Source organism: Tinamus guttatus, unplaced genomic scaffold (genome assembly GCF_059628265.1).
Source record: "Tinamus guttatus ecotype Peru unplaced genomic scaffold, ASM5962826v1 Tinamus_guttatus_pri_ptg000035l, whole genome shotgun sequence".
Classification (NCBI taxonomy): Eukaryota; Metazoa; Chordata; class Aves; order Tinamiformes; family Tinamidae; genus Tinamus; species Tinamus guttatus.
The window spans coordinates 7992546-8008652 of NW_028288569.1; the positions used below are offsets into that span (position 1 = coordinate 7992546).

General features: G+C 45.7%; 1 protein-coding gene across 1 annotated transcript in view; it reads left to right on the forward strand.

The window, feature by feature from the left end:
* Window positions 1-4173: 4173 nt before the first annotated feature.
* The window catches only part of COL8A1 (collagen type VIII alpha 1 chain), a 30964-nt gene continuing 19030 nt past the window's right edge, over window positions 4174-16107 (forward strand). Inside the window, exon 1 of the mRNA XM_088533951.1 lies at window positions 4174-4262. The gene's annotated coding sequence lies outside the window, so the exon portion shown is untranslated. The remainder of the gene's footprint in view (window positions 4263-16107) is intronic.

Sequence of the window (16107 nt, forward strand, 5' to 3'; positions counted from 1 at the left end):
GCATGATGAGGAAAATTAAAGATGGAGAGAAAGGAGGGCTTGCTTTCATTGGCTTATGGTAGCACTTTTACAGCTAATCAAAGCCTTGTGATGTTTCCGAATTATTGAGTCAGGTAATTCTCTCAATAAAGTCTACGGTAATTGTCTGGATAAGACCACCCATTTAGCTCTGAAATTTTAATCCTTAATCTTCCATCTTGATCCACCATAAATCATATGTTCAGCTTCTGTGCTTAAACTCTGCTACACAGCATGAAAAAGAGGCGTGAAACCAGCCCAGGCCAGCATGGTGCAGCACTGTGAGCAATTGCTTTTGCCTTCACATGAGGAAATGGCAGGTTTTAAGTAGGAGTGGGTAGGAACAGGGCTCCCATAAGCAGCTGGGAGAGCAGCGGAGTTGGCAGCTCCATCCTGGATCTGCTCTCAGCCCTGCTGCTACCCGTGACAGACGAGGGCCTCTGAGCAGAGCTGGTACTTGCCACCCAATTCCCTGGCGTGATGAGAAGCTCAGTGCATCTCCAGGCCAGCACTCACGCACAGCTCCCAGCACATCGATAGCTGCACTTAAGCTACCCTAGCCAAGGAAAGCCCTGTCACCAAAACATGTTGGGGATCCAAGCACACGTTAAGTCCTTTGCTGAAGCAGGACCTGGCAGTCTGAAGCACCCATGAGGTCCACGTGTGAAGCACCCATTACACATGCAGGGAAGAAATTTTATCACTCACGTTGACTGAAGGCCCTGCCTACGTCGAGTGGATGCTGCAAGAAGCAGATCCTTTCTCCTGGCTTGAGGTTGCCGTCAGACTCATGTAAAATACTTAGTGCCTTGCAGACTTGGGCTCATTGTTTGGCTGCTAGATCAAAAGGAGGGAACGAGAAGAAAGAACACTTAAGTGTGAGGAGACAGGATGCTTACTTCACCCAGTGACCGAAACTGCAGACATTTTTACCTGCTGGCAACAGATAGAGAAATTGTTTCTTCTGGAACCTAAGAGCAAGCAGTAACCAAGTGTCAATGTCCCCAGCGTGACTGATGCCCTTTACTGACCTCTAAATAGGAAGATAATGTTCGATATCCAGACCAACTTAGCCACATTAGCTGCAGTAGTAAAATACCCATACATGATGCTCAGAATAATTTTTTTTCAGACAGCAGAACGCGCAGGTTATTTTTAACAGTCCGGAAATCTAACAACCCTAACAGGAGTCTGATCTGAATGATTCTGTATTTATTATCTTGGAAAAGAGTAAGAAGAGAGGTGATGTCATTACACTACCTGTTTCTGTTTTTATTATCAGTCACTGGTAGAAACTTGCCGCGCTCATTCTTAAGCAATTGTCATTTCTTTTTTTTTCAAAAGAATATAAAAATGTTTTTTCCACAGTGTTGTTTAAAGTCCTGGTTTTGATTCAAACATCTCAAAATCTTGAGAATAACTGCAACATCGTGTGCTGCCAGCATTTGCAGTACAACTTCTTCATGTTTTTTTTCACACATTATGTGAAAAAAGAACATTATGCATCTCAATAGACGGTTGTGGGTTTGGATCATAAAGCACTAAAGGTTTTGATCTGTTCTGATTCCTGCCCCTTGTGTCTCATTTTTCTCATGGCTTAAAACAGAATAATAATGTGACTCATCTGTCATGAGTAATTTTCATATCTTCTACCTACGGTTTGGTGTGTGTCTAGAGGAGAGCCTTGGAGATAGTCAAAACTCGGCTTGACGTGGTCCTGAGTGACCTGCTCTAGGCGACCCTGCATGAGCAGGGTGGGTCGGACCAGATGGTCTCCAGAACGCTCTCTCCCAACCCCAACTATTCCGTGATTCTGTAAATATAGGAAATTCTTTTAAAAAGCAAGCTCCCTTAGTTCACTTTACTACTACTTCACTTTAAATATCGTAGATGTCATTTCATGCAATACTGGAAAAGGAAATAATAAGTGGCAAAAAGCTATTTAAAACTGATGGACCAGCTTGTCCAGAGCAAGCCCCAATTTTAAGTGACACATTTACAAGGATGCTAATTATGCTTGGAAAGCTGGCATTTGAAACTGCAAATGTCAGTTCCAGGATGTCAATGTTTCCTGGTACAGTTTAGGAAATCCTATGTGGTGTGCTACTTCTGAAAGACCTAATTATGTGTACACATTCCTGTGACTTTTCTCCACACCCAGACTTCTATTCCACAGTAATTCTCTCACAAAAATTTAAAAAATTTATTAGAAAACAGTCCAAAGAATATCACAGTGAATTTGCTACATAAGCATTTGCAGCAACTGACCAGATTCCTTGTTTCTCCCCCAAACCAGATCAAAATATTTTACTAAGTAGATCCAGTTCAACACAGAACTCACTCCACAGGAGTCATTTGCATTTCTGCTGGATGTGGAATCAGTGGAACTTAAGTACATGCCTAAAATAGAGCTAATATTTTTCTGATTAGCAAACTGAATTGGGAGGCCATGCTGGTTTTGTTAGGAGTGTAAATATGGGGATTTTCTGCCTTTCTGCCTGTAAATTGAAAAGACTAAATAGTGTTTTCTCACCAGCTGATACCTGCAGCCAACAGGGTCGGAGAGAGAGGAGAGTGCACGACAATTTACTGTATTTGAAGCTCTGGTAAAATCCTTGTCCATTATGAGGGTCCACACACATCTCTGTTCCTTCTGCACTGTCAGGGAGGGCTCAGCCTGGCTTTGGAGGAACAGGAATCAGTGCAGGGCTAGGACAAGTCAGAGCAACCTGGCTGCAGCTGCGGGCAGAAAGGGCAGCTGTGATGGCTGCCCCATCCCTGCTGCTGCCCTGGGCAGCAATGGGCCGTGATGGCAGAAACATCAAATCCCTCTCTTCTTGAGCACCGGAGAGCAGCTTCTGTCCCCTCACATCCCCTTCCTATTCAAAGCTAGCTCCAAATTTGAGATTTTTCCTTCTCTCAGAGAACAGGCTGAGCCCAAACCCCAAACCCATGCGAGCCATAGAGAAGTTTGCATCCAGAGCTGGGCTTTGGGGCCCAGAGTCACCTCCAGAAGAGCTGAAAGGGCGTAGATGTGATCTGAATTATTGCGTTTAAAGGAGAGGACGTACCGGCAGGATAAACCGTCCAAAGCTGCTCCTCCTGAGGCTGGGAAGCAAATGGCAATGAGACCGCGGACGAGGCACTGGCAGTTTCCGCTCTCCAGGCTTCAGGGGCCACGCAGGAAAGACGCCAAACACACATTTCTTTATCCAACTCAGATGAACTGGATGAAACCAATTACAAATAATCTGCAGCGCTTGGGCAGTATCTCCTATCCCTTGATAATGGGGTGTGAAATTGTTTTTCTCTCTCACTTTTTCCCTTGGCTATTTGTAACACATAGCCTGCATTCCCTTTAAAAATAACATGGAACCACTCACCTTCTTCCTTCTTGTTTTCCTTCTTTCAAGTTTTTTCCTGTGGTGTCCTCATGGAGACACGAGGATAATATTTCTTTCCAGCTTTCCTCCCACCCCAAATGTCCTCTGCAAGGTTGGCCTGGCCGGTGGCCATGGCGGGGAGCAGGGTTGTGCAGGGCTGGTGCAGGCCCGAGCCCGGACGCTTGGGACAGCCCAACAAAGCCACAAGCCAAACCAGACTTCATGTGGCTCGTTGCAGAAAGGCTCTGTGTGTGTTCATGGGGCAACGCATGTGAAGAAAGATGAGAGGGAGCAGAAGCTTTTTAGCAGCACCTCAAACCTCCCATCCTGTAGCTGCTGTGCGGAGAGGGGCCCACGGCACCTCAGCTGAAGCGGAGGCGACAAGGCTCAAGAGCCTTTCTTGAAATCTAAACACAGTTTTTGATGTAGAGCCCAATTGTTTCAGGATTGCCAAACCGAAGTACCTAGCCATCAGATTTTTGGTCCATCTTCGAACCACTACATGGGTTTTCACGAGTGTTGACCAGCTGAGAAGGCCCCTCCAAGTGGACGAGTTGCCAGGTTTTCACACTGCTGAGCAGCAGACCTTGAACAAGGAGTCTGAACATAGAATTAAGAGACTAAGTTAAGCCACTTATATCTGAAAACCTTGGCTAATATTCTGTAATATTTCTGCAAAATAGGATAATAGCAATAGTGTGCCCATGCATTTGTTATAATCTCTTTTTTTTTTCTTCCCCTCTAGGGACGAACTGAAGATCAAGGAAATATCCAAAGGACTAACGCAAGCAGGAAATCTAGGCCTCTCAAAGTGAAAAGCAAGCAAACTGTCCTCCTTCTGCCCTCTCCTGAAAGCTAAATGTAAGTATACCTACTCTGAGATCCTTAATGGCAAAACCGAAGTGCAAACGGTTAAAGTGGAGCTTGTCTTAAAGCTATCACTGGTGCAGGATTGGATAAGTTGTTCAAGTGTTTGCTATATACCAGAGCATTTGATTTTCCCATGAAAGAATATTTGGTACATACTATTGGGTGCTCCTTGTCAGCAGCATTTTTTTTCCCCCCAGGTAATTTAGAAAACCCACACTTTCAGTCATTTGCCATTGTTTAGTAGGAGAAAACATGTAATTTTGGTATTTCACGTTTGTTTGAAGAACCTTGTTTTGAATCTATTTTTACAATCAGGAAAGATAAATGACAGGCTTCATTAGAAAAACGATGCCAAAACCCTTATATACTTAGAATATAGCAATCTGTGATTTTGAGCTACTTTTTGATATCCCAAATATGTATCAACACATATGTCTGTTCACACAAACATGCGCATGTAAAAGTAAAGCACACTAACATTCATTGGGAAATCCATGTTTAATGCTATGTTTAGTTTAGCTCAATCACAGGAAGAATATGTTAAACATCACTTCAAGCCTTAACGGAAAAGTTTCTGACAAGTAGACATTAGCTCATAGTATCCACAGTCCTCTTATGCCTATGACTATTGTCTGTTTCCGAGTGTGACTTTTGGAAGAAAAAATGCATTATTGCTTAACAAGCTGCATTACAGTAGTGTCCTGCATTCTGGGTTGTTTTTAGATAGCTAATTAAGAGACTCCACATGTTGACAGCGAGTCGATGCGAATTCTCCCAGGCATTCTGAGTGCCCGGTGAGGATGAGCTACACGGAGCGCACTTCTCTGTTAGTTACAGCAACCCTGTAGAATTCAGTGCTGAAGTGAAACGGGCAGAGTCCAACAAAACCCGCTCCGTAGCTGCAGAAAGCCAGCGGTGACGGATCCGCCGCTCGGTGAAACCTCCAGGCTTCCTCGGGCCGCAACAACTGCAAGGCCCAGGGGGGCCTGGCAGCCGCCGGCCTCAGAGCCGTGCGCCTCGGAGGCCTCGGAGCCGCGCGCCGCACCGGGGTGGGCCAGCCCGGCCTGCTCAGGCCTGGACGCTCTAGAGGGGAGCGACAGCACGAGGAAGGGAGCCAAGGGCTCTAGTCCACAAAACGGCAACGCAGAGCAAAATGCCTTCCAGCTAGCGTTTAAATTCTCCCTGAGCATCCATAAGAAAGTTTTAGAGCTCAATCCACCCAGCAATAAAAAATCCATCCAAGAGTGGTAGTGGACTCTGATAACTTTGCCGTTGAAGTTCTACAGTAGTGGATTAAAACAGCGCATGAGAACGTTGCTTTTTGTATTAGTAATTTCTTCAGACCTTCCCATAAATATCTTCCTGTGTTATATAATCATACGGATTGCTTTTAAAAAGTATCATGTGTTTTTTAGCATCCTTTACCTACAGCAGATGAGACAGTAACATGAGCTGCTAAATACACTTAGCAGACAGTTAAAAGCAGCAATTGAACTAGCCATTACAGAGCCATTATTTAGCATTTTTTATGCCCGATGAAATTGCTTTGAGAAAAATACACAGTCCTCAGCAACTCACAGATATCAAGACACAGAGAACTATATATATATATATATATATATATAAAGGCTAAAAGTGTGGAAAGTTGTGGAAAATATGTGATTTCCTTTCTTTATGTTATTTCCTATTTATTTTATGTATTTTATTTACTCAGTGAAGGGAGAAGCATTTCAGCCAAGCATTCAGATCGGGTTAGAAATATCCCTCAAATGAAAAAGGAAACAAAGCCCTGTATCTGTAGCAAGAATCCAGAAAATTTTCAGACTTGGGCATCAACTCACAGAGCCACTTGAAAGGCATTTGGGTCCAATAGAAGTCCTGAGCACCGACCAAAGTCAACAACCTAATTGTCTCCGCCGAAACTGAGGCTGAGCTTTTGGGTTTCCTGTAACTAAATCCTGCCGCAAACAGTTCTGCTAAGATTTTCCTCCAATAAAATAAAACACAGCATACTAAGATAAATACAAGAGACAATGAAGATGAGTGTGTAGTTTCCAATGGAAGGCAGGGAGTGGATATTCAAAGGAAACTTGTGAAGATATTGAAGTGAGGCTGGTCAGTTCCCAATGGCCGATGCGACAGTTCTTTAAGAATAAACAATCAGACATCTGAAAGTAATTGCTAGGCTAAAGGATTTAAGTTTATTTTATTTAAGCAATAAGGTATTTTAGAAATGTACTCAGAATGTCTAGCTTGCCTCAGATTGCTTTGGCTTTTCTGCACTTTATTCCAGTGTCATGGCCGCCACTACCCACCCAAATGTGGTATTTTAATAATATCTTTAGATTGAAAAAAGACAATTGAAATGAACAAAGAGAGAACTATTCAGAAAGGGTGAAGAGTTTAACTTCAGACACACTAAGCTGATCAACAAATAGAGTGAAAAAAAATATTGTGCTGAGTTCATAGGGGCTTAGTGTGGTGATACGACAATTTTATGTGAGGTCTTGTCTCAAATCAAAAGAAAACTTAAGTCTCTGAAAGTAATATTTCAATTTATATAGTCTGATATTCTTTCTCTCCCTTTTTTTCTCATGTTGAACTACACTTTATATCTCTCAGTATGCAAACTTCACCAGCACAGTTGTCTCCTCTGTCCTCTGTTTTCTCCACATCTTCCCATGCTTTACTTCCCTCCATTCAATCCCTGCTTCTCTGATCATAAGGATTAGTTTGCCAGCCTTCCTCTTTCCTCTCTGATAGGGAAGGTAGAAGGACTAGGTGATTTTTAATGGAACTTGAGCCTCAGATCATTTATGTCTTCATAGAACTACCTTATCTAGCATTTACCCATTCACTGATTTTAAACAGGAGCCAGTTGCCTAACTGCTTTAGCCATTCTTGCAAAACTTCCTTAGATTCCTTTCAGCAGTTCTGGATGGGAGGAAATTAAAGGGAAATTACAAAAAGAAAAATTCTTTCCAAATGTAACAGTGCTTTTCAGTAGCTCAGAAACTCACTTTCCTGTTGCTGAATGCGGCTTCTTTAACCAAGCGGAGCATTACTGTGAGTAAACCAGATGGTTGGTTTAGCTTGTGTTTTGAAGAGGGGCTTGTTTGGGGTTTTGGTAGCAATAATTGACACAGAAAGCTTTAGTACTGAGAAATGCAGGAAGAGAACAAGATAGATTTGCCCTCATGAGTTCCTTAGGCTGAACAGACAGATTTTCTAAAATAGGCAGCAGATTTTTATACGGATGGCTGGAATTTCATGGAAGACATGAGCAACTGTTTGGGAAACTGTTGCACCAAACAGTAGCATTTTTATGGACTTTGAATTAAGCATAAATCCTCATATTTGTGCAGCACAGACAAGTGGGTCTTGGGAAGCTCTGAAGCTTGTAGTTTGTTGACAGATAATTCAGTAACAGCAACATATAGTGCATGTTGTTGCAGTCATTGCTTGGCAAATGTCTTCCATCCATTTTTCCACATCTTCTATGTCCAAAGAAAAGTAGTATGAAGTGAATAGTCTCCTCTAAAAAGCCTTATGAACCTAATTTATCAAAGTAATCATTCATTATGGAATCACTGGGTTTCTTTAGGAAATACCGGTGTATTTACTTTGCAGAAGTCTCTCAGGAAATGCTGCTTTTCTATACCATTTTCTACACCACAAAGAGTTCAGGACCTTTGTTAACATCTTTGCCTTGTAAAATTCAGGGACTGCTATTGGAGAATGATGTAAAATTTAAGATATAGTCAGAAGAATTGGCCACCTGATGATAGTTCATGAATGTATCAGGTTAGTAAATCAATCACCAGCCAACAAATTCTTATGTAGTTCAACCTCTTGTTTACTTTCAAAGGACTTCAGTGCAGTTGTTGGTGTTTGCTTGAGAGACGGCTTAAGGATATCCTTACCCTTCTTAAATCAGGGCATCTTGTGCCAACAGTGTGAAACATCACAATTCACAGCAAGCTGCCACAGGAACAATTTCTGGCACACACATCTGAGCTGCCCCCCATACTTGTTCCCGCAGTAGGCCGGCCACTCGTGACGGACAAAGGGTGGCTGAACAGTGGAGCATGGGGCAGCAGTCGGGGATATTTAGATGAGAAGCTGACATAGCATTTACCAAATGCATTTTTGGAGCGTTTACTCCACAGTGGCCTGCGCGTACTGCTGGTGCAAATGGGGGACGGTGCAGATGGGGCAGCTTTGCAGCCCTGCGGTGCTGGCACGCGGCGTGGGACTGTGAGCCCGGCCAGGCGACGGCGAGGGGAAAGCTCGCTGCAGAATGCCTGCTTTGTGTGCAAACAGCAAGGCCAGGGCCTCTCTGCTCGCGTTACGGGCATTTCCGAGCAGCCCACAACACGGAGACTCAGCGGTTTGAACGCGCAGCGGTCCTGGAACGCGCTCAGGTCCCCCCTCCCGTGCAGTGTTTGTGGAGCTGTCACTCGAGACACGATAAACGGGAAGGGGAAAGAAAAGGCAATAGAGCAAGGAGTCTCTGCTGACAGTGTAAATAGAAACTGGAGGTTAGTGGACAAAGTTCACAGTTTGCAATGAAAGGTCACAAGGATTTCAAGCATTTTTGGTATTTTGTCTCTGCTGTCTGCACAACATCAAGCAAAGGAAAAAACCCTCACAGTTTCCAATTCTGCACACTTGGCACCTCTGCTCATCCTAAAAGAACACGAGAAGCTGTGCTTGGCGCTCCCTGATTACTTGGGGACACGCCATCTGAACAAGGTTTAACACTCACCCGGCCCCAGCTGCCCTGGTATTTTTTCACCTGACATTTGACAGTTTAAAAGGTTTACCCAGTTTCAGTTAATCCAAGTGGCCTGCAGTTTTGTTGCTGAAAACGCAGCTTTGGGTTTAGTTTGATGAGGAACAGGCCCAAAACGTTAACTCTTCACAGGTGACATCGCCCTTTTCCCATCCAATGCATAGTCACGTTAAAGTGTCAAATGCTTTTATGAGGAATCTCCTGCAGTCTGCAGCTGAACCCAAGGAGACTTTCAGGGGTCTGATTTTTATGATGATTTTTATTACAGTTCCTGTCTGTATGAGTTCATTCTCTCCTCTGGATATTACTATAACATCTCCTTTAGGAAGGGTGTAGCTCTGTGAAACAGTGACGGTGACTATTTTATTTCCTCAACTCAACTAACTTTCAAGCAAGTGGAGCCCTCTCTATGCAGGTATATAACCTTGCATATCTAAAAAAACATTCTTATTACTTAAGTACATAGGAAGTGAGTGCAACCAATGCTTTCTTGCAAAATCATTACTTCCAATTTTTCAGACTTGTGCTGCCAAAGCAAGAAACCCAGTGGGCTACTTCCGCATTAATCTTCTCTGAGGATGGATCTCCCCGGGCTTGGAATATTCAAAGACATCTTAAGAGGGTGAATAGGATTAAATAGTAAAAATAGATCAAGTTTGAGCTAAATTTTTCTAAGGGGAGTTCTTCTAACCTTCCCAAGGGGCTTTTACTTCAAGTTCCTGTCCTTGCAGCCCCTGGCCCATCTCAAAGTGACAGCACATAAGGAGTTTGCTGTGTGAATTATGAGGAACAAGCGCTCAAGCCCATGGGGGTTCCTGCAGGTGCCAAGAGGTGCCTAGTGGGATTTTCCAGGCAGCTCTAACTCCCCATGGCACATCTGGCAGTGTCTCCAACTACACAGTGAGATACAGTGATCTACACTACAGTGTGAGATACTGGGCCCATCTTGTCCTTTAAGCCCAGGCAGTTTACCTGCTACAGGTGCTGTGAAACTAAAAGAACCAAAACAGTGGAGAATGTATCACAAAAACAGGTATGTCTGCTGTGAAGACCAAAATGGCTTTTTTTCCCCCTTTACCAGGCTTTAGCTGTAGCACATCTCCTTGCCATAGCTCTTGAGCATATCCAAAATTTTTGCTTCACCCATGTAACACAAACCATATCTACAGGTCTCATGCCTGTAGGATGAAAGCGCCAAAGGTAGAGACTATTCTTTCAATCCTATGCCATGGTTCTTATGCACACATACAAGATTAGTGCTTCCACTCTACAGAGATTCACCGCAACAGTTTCAATCCACAAGACCTTACTCAGAGACTATTAATGTACAGATGTCTGGGTCTATATCAGGACTGCAGATCAATCAAACACCACATTACTTGGCCTCCAAATAACAGAATAACTCCAAGGAACAGAACAACTCTTTCCTGAGTGAGAGACCTAGCCTTGAAGGACAAAAATGGGATTCAGGAGCCTTCCTGTCAAGTACGGCAGGAACAAACAGCACTATCAAGCAGTATCCACAAAGTGGGCCGTGGTAGGTTTGGCAGAATAAATAGTCACCTGCTAAACAAACAGGTGACACCAAGCAACACCAAGGAGAAATAGCAGGGGAATAGCAGCATCAGAAAAGAAGCTTTAGGAACATAGGAACATAAGGAATACCTTCCTGAGTCAGATCAATGGTGCATGAACCCAGTAGTCCCTCTCTGAACGTTACAAAAGGAGATGGTGTTTCAGGAGTGCATGCAAGGCCTTCTGTGGTTCATATCCACTGGGCACCAGTATCCACAGCAGGAGACTTAGGAGATGCCACAGCTGCCTCTGGCAGCAGGTTTTAATTCACCATACACCTACTTAAAGTAGTACTTTGTTGTACCTATTTTAATACAATCCTCTGCTATTTTCACATATGCCCCTAGCTCTGTATTGCAACACTTAATTAAAACAGTGCTGTGTGCACCATTTGTATCCCCCTGAGGATTTTTCAGACCTCAGGCACATCAGCCCTCGGGATTCTTCTCTCCAAAGTGAAACACCACAGCCTTATCAGCCTTTCCTTCTAAGACAACTCTTCAATTCCCCTGGTTTAGTTGCACTTTCTCTGCACTTTATCTAACTCTCCTACTTGGCCTTCTCGAGACACCTATTTCTCTATCTCGAGTTACAAAAACATATTTGTTCTTGAGTTCCTTCATCGGGTTCTCTTTACAGCACCTGAAAACAAGTGTCTATTCCATCTGGCTTAAAAATGTAATAAATAAATAGCCATACAGTTATTCAGTTGTTGTGAGTAACTAGAGACCAGAGGGTCTGTACAGACAGTCCTCCTTCGACTTCCCTTCCCTTTTCAGTTTTAGCTACCTACAGAGGATTTTACTCTCAGGCGTAGCAATGCTGAGCAGAGCAGAGTAAATCCCTGGAGTTGCAGCCATGTGTTACCTCCTCCTATTGCGGCCACATGTGGAATATCAACACTGTTTCATGTGTGATTAAACCTAGATGGGAATGAACCTGGCCCCTCCGTGTGAGGTATAACGGCGTATCAACTGCAGACACCCTGAAAAGGCACTCTCTTTCTTCCCTAAGTATGCAAAGATTAAGATCAAAGGGCTGCTCTTCACCCTTTCTACCAAGCAGCAGAAAAATCTGTGCAGGTTTCTGTGCACTCAGAGCAAAGCACATTCCAACATGGCAGACTGTTAGGACAGCTAGAAAATAGACTTCATGGCCTTTGCTGAACCAGGGAAAGTTTTTCGGGAAAAAAATAATCAAATATTAAAAGACAGGATGCCAGAAAGGAGTGAAATCTGTTAATGCTCAAATCATGTCAGCTTTGCCATGGTCAATACCATAAATAAGCTGTTTGCAAGCTTGACCTGTCGATGTCTGCAACAGCTAGAGATGAGAGGGCACTCCCAAAGGGCTCTAATGGACACCGTTAAGATAAAAAACTATGTCTTTACCATAAAAAAATCCTTATAGTTCACTGTGACATGCCGGGTGCTCGTGGCTCCTGCAAGAACGTGCCCCAGTAAACGCTGGGTGGAAGCGTTGCCCTGACCAGTAGCACCTCTATAAAGGACTCTGATGTTTTTACCATTTTGCTTAAAATAATATTATTAATAATTAAAGAATCCGTACTGGGGAGGCCGGTGCCGAGCGCTAGAGTGGGTCGCTCGCGCCACCTACGGGGCAGCTCCCTCAGGACGCGCGTCCCGACACGGCGCTTCCCAGGAAAACCCGGCACGTCTCCCACGCCAGCGGATCCGCTCCCAGAGGGTGGCTCTTGTCAGCACTTAAATGTGTCCATGGGGGTGAGAAACGCTTGTCCCTACAAGCCCCTCTGAGAGGCGACGGGCTCCATTTCTTACCCCTATCTGCTAACAGGCGTTTATCATTCTCATCACAAATGAGGATGCGTAAATAGCTGCTCCTCTGTCTGAAGAGTTTCAGTGACGGCATCCGGACTCCTACCAGAAACATTATTTAGGGCTGGCTTTAAATACCAAGTCCATTTGCAGTAGGACACCTAGTAGGGCTGCAGCAGGATTTACAAAACCAGCCGTGGCCATAAGAGCCCACGGTCCCAAGCTGCCCCATACAGGGGCCATTTGCTTTGAGCCTAAGAGGGCACCAGCGTGTGGCCGTGGTGCTAATGAGAAAAACGTGTCAGATCACAGCTGCAAAAAGAGCAATTCGTCCTTAGGAACAAAAATATTTCCTTCACACAGCCACACAAACACCAGCCTTCCCGCTGCTTTCGAGCTCCTTCACTCACAAGCATCGGAGACTGGAAACACAAACGTGCAGGAAAGCTGATGGAATTAAAGGCAAAGGAGGGGGGATGCTTGTTTGTAGGTTTAAATACATTTATTGCACTGCATTTATTCAGAGTAGGCAATAAATACAGAAGAAACAACTGCATAGAGAATTTGTCTACTACCCTGAAGATCTCAGAAAAACTGTGGCTAGCTTACACCTTCCTCTGACCTGCAAATAACTTTCTGATTAGCAGGGATGAAGTGGGATGAGCAATATGAATAATCACTTCAGACACTATCACAGATATAAAATTAAAGTCAGAAAAAAAAGGCAGAGAAAATATAGCATCTAGCATGAAAAAGCAGCTCCCATCCTGGTGTCCTGAGAGGCAAATCCATCTGATTTTGCTTAAAGAAACCACGTGCAGAGAATGTCCTGTTTTAATTTCTTTTCTGGCATCAGCTGTGGTGTTTATCTTGAGTGCTCATCTTCTTGACAAATACATTTTGATGAAACCTTATTCTTTCAGCTCTCCTAGCTCTGAAAAGAACCCGAATAAATGTGTCTGGCCATTGAGACTGACTTGTGGTCTCTGTGTGATTTTATTTTAAGTTAAAGGTTCACAGAGACAGATGCAGAAGACAAAAGAACTGATGCCAATAAAAGTGTTTTCTCTCCCTAAATTAGCATAATACCCATTCACAAACATGAGAAAGATAAGAGAAGATGGATTACTTCTTATTCTATCCCTCTCAATAAAATGCACAGTGTACTTCTTGCAAGACCCCTTGGAATTAAATAAGGGGGCTTAACCCCATTTTAGCCATGAGAAGCTGTGGCAGAGAGGCAAAGTAGGGCAATCTCTATATCGCAACACACTGCAGGGGCATCCAAGCTTTGACATCAAACCAGGTAGCATTGTATCTGAAGTGTTTTGTTTTTTCTGGACCTAGACACTGCCACTTCAGCTCCTTTTTAATGTGTGTGGTTTGGCAGCACGTGGCTGGACACGGTCAAAGATGCACATTTGAGTATGCAGTAGCCTTCTGACTATAGACGATTCCCAAGGAATCATCTATATTCTACTTAGAAGAAAAGGCATATGGCACCACTGCAATTCTTTGCAAATATTTAGGACCACTGCTTTTAGTCAATGAGGCGTCATCACCAAGCATTAGCAAGACTAAGTTTCAAGCGTCTTTTGTAATGAGTTTAACATATTTAGAAGCCCTGGGTCTTCCCATGCTGGGTTTTTTACACTATTTTTTTCTTTGATTGTACAAAGATCAAGCTTAATAGTGCGTGTAGCCAGCACACAATACATGTGATCACTTTGGTTAAATTATAAGAAAGCCACAATCACACTTACCCATGTCATGCTATTTGGCCAAGCTAATGATACAATTAAATAGGTCCAAATACCAAAAACACATGTATGCGCTTACATGTATACTTTTTCTTTTTACCCCCCCTTTACAAAATAATGCTTCTGTTAGAGAATAGCATTCAATGAGCTTCACATGTACGGGTGGCCTTCTGCAACCCAGCTATCTCCCTGCACATGACAACAGCAAGAGAAACACCAACACACAACCAAGCCCCAAGACATCCAGCAGCGCCGATGGCGGCACTGCCGCTCGGCCCGCAGGGCCCTCCAAGGGAGCGGGGCGAGAGGGCTCGTCCTCAGGGCCCTCCAAGAGAGCGGGGCGAGGGGGGCTTGTCCTCAGGGCCCTCCAAGAGAGCAGGGCGAGGGGGGCTCGTCCTCAGGGCCCTCCAAGAGAGCGGGGCGAGGGAGCTCGTCCTCAGGGCCCTCCAAGGGAGCGGGGCGAGGGAGCTCGTCCTCAGGGCCCTCCAAGAGAGCGGGGCGAGGGGGCTCGTCCTCAGGGCCCTCCAAGAGAGCGGGGCGAGGGAGCTCGTCCTCAGGGCCCTCCAAGGGAGCGGGGTGAGGGAGCTCGTCCTCAGGGCCCTCCAAGAGAGCGGGGCGAGGGAGCTCGTCCTCAGGGCCCTCCAAGAGAGCGGGGCGAGGGGGGCTTGTCCTCAGGGCCCTCCAAGAGAGCAGGGCGAGGGGGGCTCGTCCTCAGGGCCCTCCAAGAGAGCGGGGCGAGGGGGGCTTGTCCTCAGGGCCCTCCAAGAGAGCAGGGCGAGGGGGGCTTGTCCTCAGGGCCCTCCAAGAGAGCGGGGCGAGGGGGCTCGTCCTCAGGGCCCTCCAAGAGAGCGGGGCAAGGGGGCTCGTCCTCAGGGCCCTCCAAGAAAGCGGGGCCAGGGGGCTCGTCCTCAGGGCCCTCCAAGGGAGCGGGGTGAGGGAGCTCGTCCTCAGGGCCCTCCAAGAGAGCGGGGCGAGGGGAGCTCGTCCTCAGGGCCCTCCAAGAAAGCGGGGCGAGGGGGGCTCGTCCTCAGGGCCCTCCAAGAGAGCGGGGCGAGGGGAGCTCGTCCTCAGGGCCCTCCAAGAGAGCGGGGCGAGGGGGCTCGTCCTCAGGGCCCTCCAAGAGAATGGGGCGGGGGGGCTTCTCCTCAGGGCCCTCCAAAGGAGCGGGGCCAGGGAGCTCGTCCTCAGGGCCCTCCAAGAGAGCGGGGCGAGGGGGCTCGTCCTCAGGGCCCTCCAAGAGAGCGGGGCGAGGGGGGCTCGTCCTCAGGGCCCTCCAAGAGAGCGGGGTGAGGGGGGCTCGTCCTCAGGGCCCTCCAAGAGAGCGGGGCGAGGGGGGCTCGTCCTCAGGGCCCTCCAAGAGAGTGGAGCAAGGGGGCTCGTCCTCAGACGTGAGGAGGGAGGGTTGCCCGACGGCATCGGTGAGGCCACATCCCACCACAGGAGCAGAGTGTTTGCGGCCCGGCTCCTAGCTTAACCGAGGAGCTTTGAAGCGCGACACGCTGACTTCACAAGTGTTTCAAGCAAACTTCGGCAGGAAATGGGATCCATATGCATGGTTTCTTGGGAGCTTCTTGGAAAACAAAAGTCCAAACCTAAGTATGTATTTTTAATCTGGCAGATTTACTTCATAGATTCCTCCCTCTTCCTGCCTGTGTGGCTGCATATCAGAGATATCCAAAGGCAGCCTTCACGTAAATAAGGGGGATTTTTGTCACCAACTAAAAAAATGATACCAGATATGTGAAATCATGTCTGCTCTCATCAGATCTGCAGCCCAAATTAGAAGAATAATTTGGGATAGCAGATGAAAAGAATGATAGGAAGAAAAATGAGCATCACGCTTAAAACAAAAGTTAAAGGAAAGCAACTCCCTCACTTATCTTCCAGCTCATCTATCTTAGGAAATCTTT